At 36.6% G+C, this 8,167-nt stretch overlaps 2 long non-coding RNA genes across 2 annotated transcripts; one reads left to right on the forward strand and one right to left on the reverse strand.

The window, feature by feature from the left end:
• Positions 1–603: 603 nt before the first annotated feature.
• LOC139981402 (uncharacterized) lies at positions 604–5,710 on the reverse strand. The gene is made up of 6 exons (XR_011797833.1): positions 5,564–5,710; positions 4,959–5,249; positions 4,177–4,377; positions 3,865–4,069; positions 1,951–2,033; positions 604–761 (listed from the first exon to the last, which is right to left on the reverse strand). It is a non-coding gene; the product is annotated as an uncharacterized lncRNA (long non-coding RNA).
• A 6-nt stretch (positions 5,711–5,716) lies between these two features.
• Positions 5,717–7,915, forward strand: LOC139981404 (uncharacterized). Its single transcript, XR_011797834.1, has 2 exons — positions 5,717–7,264; positions 7,864–7,915. It is a non-coding gene; the product is annotated as an uncharacterized lncRNA (long non-coding RNA).
• Positions 7,916–8,167: the final 252 nt, after the last annotated feature.

Below are 8,167 nucleotides of genomic sequence, written 5' to 3' on the forward strand. Positions count from 1 at the left end.
TAATTGTGTGCACATTTTCCTCCTTGCCAGGGGGAGAAAAACAGACCCTTTGATATATATGGAGGAGGAGGAAGTGTGTGTGTGAGGGGGGGGGGGGGGGGGTTATGAATTGAATTAAAACCAATCTAGTGTGGTTTGAACAGAGGGAATGTGTGAATTAAATATTGCTTAATATAAGGACACTTATTGCCGGTTCCAAAAAGTGCTATCTGACGGCATTTATGCTTTGTTTTTCTGGTTGCTTGCTGTTTTTAATCTATCTTGCACATATAAACATACTTAAACTTTAAGCGGGATTTTTTTTTCTGGAATTGTCTATCAGTGGGGGTGGGGGACAAACAATAACAATATGCATGAAAGAAAGAAACCTTTTTATCATAAATTATCAAGTTCTTGTCTTAACCACTGGTTGTTATACTCAAACACCTGATCATCTCCAACCTCATCATATTCAGCTTGGATAGCCTCCCTTCCTATCCTGGTGAAATGCTCTGACCCTTGGCACCAACCTATACCTATACATAAAAGTTTAAAATTATTGACTGAATAGAGAAGTTGATAAGTAACCACAAGCTAAAAAAATGCATGTTTACACCACATATCATATTGAAAAGATAGTTGTGCATCAGGATCATTACTTTGGTAAGCTTTTGCGCAGTTGACTACAGGCTGCTTCAGCTTCTGTTTCGGTGCAACCTGTGACAAGGTGGTAGAGATGGTCCACAGCATGAGAGACAAGAACGTCACTGAGGTAATTCAGCCTGCAGAAAAGAACGCATGAATAGTAAGCATTGCTTCAAAGTTAAAGAAATTAAATAGAAAGTAAATATTACTGTGAAAACATGATTTCTGCAATTCTTACGAATGGGTACTTCAAATTAATGTATGTTGCAGCATTCGGTAATAACAAGGTGAAGCATTCAGACTAGCAATATTGTTTACTGCCACAAATGCAGATCTGATCCTCCATGAGCATGCGAGCATTCAGACTGTAGCAAATTGATCCCCCAATTGTGGGTCTGATCCACCGTGAGCATGTATGGAGTATATTCAGACTAGCATGTTGTTCGCCCTTGTGGGTCTGATCCTCCTTAACCATGCAATAATTTATACTATAGGACGTTGATCACCCAAATTGTAGGGTCTGATCATCCTTGAGCATGCGAGAATGCAAACTTTGGCAAGTTGATCGCCCTTGTACGTCTCATCCTACTTGAGCATGTGAGATTCAGATTAGCAAGCTGATCACCTCAATTTGTGGGGTCTGCTTGATCCTCATTAAGCATGCGATTATTCAGAGTATAGCAACTTGAATCCCCAAGTGTGGGATCTGATCCTCCTTGAGCATGCGAGCATTCAGATATACAGTATGGCAAGTTGATAGCCTATTGAAGTCTGTACGCATTCCTGTGTATTGTATCAAGGCCAAGCTTAGAGTGAGATCTGATCAAGTGTGACCTATGTGCAGCACTAAGGTCACGTCTCGACGTAAGTCAGCGTTAGATTCAAATTTTCTGGCAGGACTGGCCAACAGTTCAAGCACTCAATCACAGAAAGTAAAATTCATGACAAGGCAAGGCTTAGGGCGATAAACTTACAAACAATGATATGACCAGAAGGACTGGATCCCATTTTTCAATAAAAAGTTCCTTTAAATGCAGTGCTTAACCATTGAAAGTATACATATCATTACTATATAGCACAACAAACGTTTGCAACAAGTAGCGAAACATCTAAAAGCGTTTGGCCGAGCGATGATGATAGGTAACAGGTAGAGCACCTTTATCATTAATATTAATCAATATTTGTTTCTGCTTGAATTTTGAGAGTTGCTGAAGCACTACAAAATTTTGCTTGTAACTGCCAATGTATACCACTGAGGTTGGTATCAGTAACTGCATGATTATGGAGTGCATATAATCCCACTTTAATGAAATATTTAACACTTACTGTTCTTCAAACTTTTTGAGTTTCTTCAATTGGTCATACAATTGCTTCGTGGAACTTGAAGAAAAACTGTTGCAAACAGATCTCTGTTGAATCAAAGCAAAGAACACAATCATAGCAAACTGGAAACTTACTTAACCATGAATTGTAAAAATAGGCCTGGCAGGGGGGGGGGGAGTCTTAAAAAACAAATTTCCAGAGGACAAGAAATTCGGGCAAAAGTCCTGAAGAATTTGGGCAGCCTAAGAGGAGAAACTATATATATATATATATGTATATATATATATATATATATATATATATATATATATATATATATATATATATAAATATGCAGTAGCTTGCCCAAATCTTTTTCAAATTTTTGCCCGACAATTCATTGATTTTCTTTATTTAGCATCATGATGCCCGAATATTTCCGTGTAACACCACCGTAAGCACAGCTCACCTGGGCTACCACGCTTTTTGCGCGATCAATTTTTTTTCTAACTAGTCAACTGTATACCTGGACATCTCCAACATCAGTGTATATAAGAAACATTTTCTTTTTGATGGAATGGATGGTGGGGGGGGGGGCGGGAGTGCCTACAAGCCTAGAAGTACAGGTTTATCATATTCTTTGTTACATTTTATACTGTTTTGTGAGACAAATTGCAGTCTCACCCGACACAGCGACATTATCCCGCCTACGTGTCGTTGAACAATGTATGTTTTTCTGGAGGTAGCTGAGTACTGTGTTAAAATAATAAATACGGTAACTAAATATGAGCTTAAAAAATATACTGTCCTATTTTTCCTCTTCAAAGTGATGTAACCATTTTTTCTTCTTCTAATTTGCCAAATTTTTGGGGAAGTGTAAATTTCTAAAATGTGAGATTATAAAATAAAGAATGTTTATATGCAACTTGCAAGGCCTCAGATGTGCCGTTTCCGGCAATCTGAGAGGCTTTTTTTGCCAACAATTTTCTTGTACGCTACGCGCCAACCGATGGTGGCGCTCCGCTTAGATAGTGTCACGGGAACTTTCGGGCACAAAACTTTCTGCCCCCCCAGATTAAATGGTCCCGCACGCCTATGACCTCGGCCCACAACATTAGGCTTCTGTACTCAATGTGGTACAATTACATACCATATATGCGATCGTTCCAAGCTTCTGAAATATTATGTTTAGGAAGGTGCGTTAGTGTAGGGACAGGTTAGAGGGGAGTGAGGTAACTGTTTGGCATTTTTTGACTTCAAATGACGTTTATGACCTCCGACAAAATCAAACAGTTTCTTTTACTCAATGTTATGCACTATCTTACCAAGTACGAGATCTGCCCAAGCTTCCAATATTGAGATACCATGTTAACAAGGTTTCACAATTTGACCCGAATGACCTTTGACCTCAAACAATACAATACGCTTCTTGTACTCAACAATGTACTCTTTTGCACAAACCATGGGATCAATCTAAGCTTCGATTTTTACGATGTGGGCGGTACAAAGACACGCACACGCACGCCAGCATGAATGAATAGGTTACGATTATTATCAAAGCCAGGAAAGCTGGTCTTCAGAAGTTGAACATTAAATTGCAGAGTTTCAAACTGACATCACATAAAATTATCTTCTCGAAACTAAAACAAATGAAATTTAATTTCTGAAAACAATTGTCAGGAAACTGAAGTTTTCTTCTAATTAACTTATTCCCGTCTTTATTATTGTTGGCAATAATGGTTAATTTGTTAGGCCATTAAGTCGAAACTGATTTATTGTGTGAAGACATCTACAGCACTTTACCCTCACATAAGCCAGTGAATACTCAGAACTGATTAAGTTGCTGATTATTTTTAAGGAAATTCTGGAGGAATCATGCCAATCCTCCTCATCCCCCACCCCCCCCCCCCAAAAAAAAATACTGCAAAGAAATCTTACTTGTGCAAAATTCTTTAAGTAAAATTGAATTGAATTTCTTCTTCTGAGGAAGGCCTGTGGTACTGTTAATATGTGTGTACAGTACTTTCTCATTCACAGCCTTCACTTCATACGGCCCAATTAGCCAAGAGTTTTCAAGCTTCCCTCCTATTCGGGCATCCTTTCTAGCATTCCGTACCAGAACACTGGAACCAACTTCTAAGCTCTGAATAAATAAAATCCAGCAGATATACGTAAACATCATAATACAATGCATATGTTGCCATTCATTTAACTACAACTTCAATGTACAACATAGCATTATATAATTACCTTTTTTGGTGCCTATTATCCAAATTCTTTTTTTGCCGTTCTTGGGCTTTGCCAATATTTTCTTTCACAACACCTTTGATTATGTCCCGCGACTGTGACATGAGTTGAAAAACCCTCTCCCGCTGTGCATCGCTGCAGTCTGTAGTAGGAGCTTCTGGTTGGACAATGGAGTCTTCAATGTCGACTGGTCGCAATGGCTCTCTGGATATATGAAGATAAATTAACATTCAATTATTCACAACACTTTGTTGACTGAAGAATAAATAAATTTTATTATATTTTATTTTCACTATTAAGAACATTGAACCAGAAATTTGAGTCACATCACATACTCAAACCAGCACAAATATAAAACCCTTATATATATTCTGTGCTGTTATAGGTCCAACTTGCATACCAGTCAATTATGATAAATATATAGTATATGAAAAACAAAACCAATGTCAGTGGCATTAATTGCATGTATCTTTTAAGTTAATGGGCATGCATTTACAGTTTAATGAATGTTCATATTTTGTACTTGCTGCAGAGTGTACCATACAGGATTAATATTTATTTGTTTAGATATTGTAACTTAAATTGGGTTATTGATGGTCCTCTATTTAGCGGTTTTTCCCAGGACCTGGGATGTGTCAAATTAGATTTTATCGTACAGAGGACTGGACAGTGTAGCTATGCAAGATTTGTCCAAACTCTCTTATCCCTGATTGCTTTTTCTCTGTATATGGCCTTAGCAAATGTAAATCTCTATTCAGCAATGGCAGGTTTAAATTATTACCAACCTTCCAAACATCACAGCAAAAGGTGAAAGACCTATTGAACCACGTTTGGCTGTACGGTACACCATGAGAATTGAAGACAGCATTTCATCTCAGTCATGTTGGTTTTCATTGACAACCTTGATGAGTGACCTTTGCAGAGTTTGGTTGAATCTTTCATCAAGCCCATTGGTCTGTGGGTGGTAGCTAGAGGATTCTCTGTGGTCTACCCCTATCATGTCAAACAGGGACTTGTTCAGAGCATTAACAAATTCTCCTCTCCGGTCTGAGATGACAATTTTCATGCACCCAAATCTAAATAAATGGAAACATTTAAATAACTATTGTTAAAGTATTGATTACGAGTAATGTAATGAACTACTGGCATCTGCAGAATGGCTACATGGTTTAATCAGGAAATCATTTCAGCACTGATTTAAAAAAAAAAAAAAAAGTTAAAAGCACTGACCATATCCCACTAACATTTTATTGACATTAACTTAAAAAACAACTTCTATAAATTCCTGTAACCATTTGGGCGCTTTCTGGGTCACAGTTAAAACAGTGCAAATGCAGGTCTGCGTAACTAATTCCATGTACAGTAGAAACAAAAGTAGATGGATATTTACCTGGCCATGGTTTCAAACAGAAAGTTTGCAACAGTTTTTGCTGTTTTGTTTCTTACAGCAACAGCCTCTGGCCATTTTGAAAAATAGTCACATAGGGTTTATATGATGTACTTATTTCCATTGATGGTCTCTGGAAGGGGTCCAATCATATCCATGTGATAAAGTGGAATTTGCCCTTTTGGCATTCCAAGGTTGCAGCACTCTGCACAGGTACAGGAAGTTCTCTGCCCTTCACTGATACCCTTTGCATATTCATTAGGAGAGCACTGCTGCCAAGGAGTTGTTCCATCTCCCTGTTGCTACCCATCATGTTACACAGGTCTTCATTGTTCTCTGCTCCATAGTACCTAACCACATACTCTCCACAAAGAAATAGGGCTTATAGTTTTAGTGATTGTGGAAAGTTTATTCCCAATGGAGTCTTTATTTCTGTTGTATGTTGTTAAACTAAGATGACATGTTCATGTGTATAAGTTAACCAACATGTCAGTTGCTTGTGTAATAATTTTAAGTTGGTATCCTTTCACTTTGTGAGGAGGTTGGCTACTGAACTACTTTTACTCTCAGAGCCATGTGCTTCATTCCTCCACTTATCCTTTGTTAGAGAGACATGGTATTGATTGTTTTGTGAGAGGAAATTCAACCATTCATGTGAAGAAAAAGAGCCTATTTCAGTGTATCTTGGTGAGTTATTTCATATTGATTATTAGTTAAATTTTACTTAATGGCATATGTTGCAAGAACTATTATTGTAAGAGAGATTTGGGGATATTATTGAGTTTCTCTCAAAGAGTTCTACCATGTGGTGGAGCATTCATACATATTGTTATGTACAGTAACAGTAAGTTAGTAGGGCTATTTAAGTCAGTGTTATACTTGAGAAGGTTTAGTTTCAAGTGTAAAAGGAAGATTGCATTTCAAACTGTTTTATTTGATATTTGTTTATTGATATTTGTTTAATTACCTTATTTATCTGTCAATTTCATATTTTAGTAGCTTCTCAGTGACATTATGAGAATAATTCTAAGTCACATGGTTAAAGGGGTAGTACTGACTGAGTCCATGTTTTCAGTTATGATCAGTTATTGTCTCGATATTAGTTCAGACAGAGTTAAGTTAATCATGATTCATTTACAATGTGCTTTAGTAACTGATGTTAAACCGATTGATGGGTTCTAGGTGTTTCGGTGTATTATAGGAATTCCCTTGGGACTGTGTGTATAACTCAAGTGAGACGTTATTGGTTATTATATTTCTAGCTTAACTTCAGTTTCAATTTTGTGTTAATCCAGTGTAATTAAGGGATTAAAGGTTCATCAACTCAGACATTTTAAGAGTTTCAGTTGTACATCAAATTAAAGGGGCTGTGTATGAGCACTATGTAGTATATCTAAGCATGTATGAAATACCCTTGTAGTGTATTGTTCTTAAAAGGCAAATGTTGTACCATACTTTTGTAATACTTTGGGCAGCTTGTGTATTGGTGCTCCTAAATAGCATATCTGACTTTACCAAGTTGTACTTAGTACTTTAAATGCTTATATGTAGTTATATATGTTATAATTCAATTAAATTAACCTTTGTGAGCTATTCCAGATTTTATATGGTTATATATTAATTTTCTGGTTTAGGTTCTTTTGAGCTGAGTCGTGATCCGGTGATGTGAGGTTTACTGATCATTGTTGTTAGATGACTGGGCTGGTAAGTGATGCATGATATTTTGCAGGGTATTTCCTTTGTGGTCATAATTGTTCACGCGAGTACCTGAGGTTACATTTTAGCTATTTTGTTTACTATTATTTTCTGATTTTATCTTGCCAGGAGCGAAAGGATGTATGTCCGCCATGCCATTGAATTGTATTCTTCTTCATGTTACAGAAGGTGTTAATTAAATTTCATCTTTAGTTATGTGCTAGATTGGTACTTCAGTATATATTATTATATTCTGCTGTTATCATTTTTATGGATGATGTTATTGTACTACGTAAGAGATTCACATTTTCACTCTTCGGGTTTATATGGATGAACCGATAACTCCATTCTTTTCTTCAATTCATTTCCAATTCTTTTTCAATTCATTCAAGTCTTACTCAATTATTATCTTGTTATTTTCACTAGAGATGAGCTATTGCAGGGTTGCTAGTCACTTGTTCATTGCAAGATTGTTTTACCACTTATCTGTTGTTTTATTATTTTCATTCAATTGAGGAGTTTCACACCAATGGTAAGTTGTTGGGTTAAATGTATACATGACTTACCTGGACAACTGTTAAGTTTTCAATTTTCTCTTCTCATTGCAGAGGCTGTTTTGTTTGTCTGTTTGTTTTGTTTGAATAAATTGGATAAACCAAGTGCAGTACTACTCTTCATCATTGTCGTTTGCGTGGCATGACTCACCGCTAGCTCCCCATTCAACTAGATTCCCAAATCGTTTCATCCACACCCATCTAAAAAAAGAAGTAAAATGGCATTCAGAACCATACACAATCTAATCATACGAACTGATGTTCAAGTGATTTATATCTGAGTTTTGTAAAATGCTAAACATTCAATTGTTTTTTCTGTTATTATTGTAACTCACACTGGAAGACTCTGTTACCAATT

Source organism: Apostichopus japonicus, chromosome 15, assembly GCF_037975245.1.
Source record: "Apostichopus japonicus isolate 1M-3 chromosome 15, ASM3797524v1, whole genome shotgun sequence".
NCBI classification, from domain to species: domain Eukaryota; kingdom Metazoa; phylum Echinodermata; class Holothuroidea; order Aspidochirotida; family Stichopodidae; genus Apostichopus; species Apostichopus japonicus.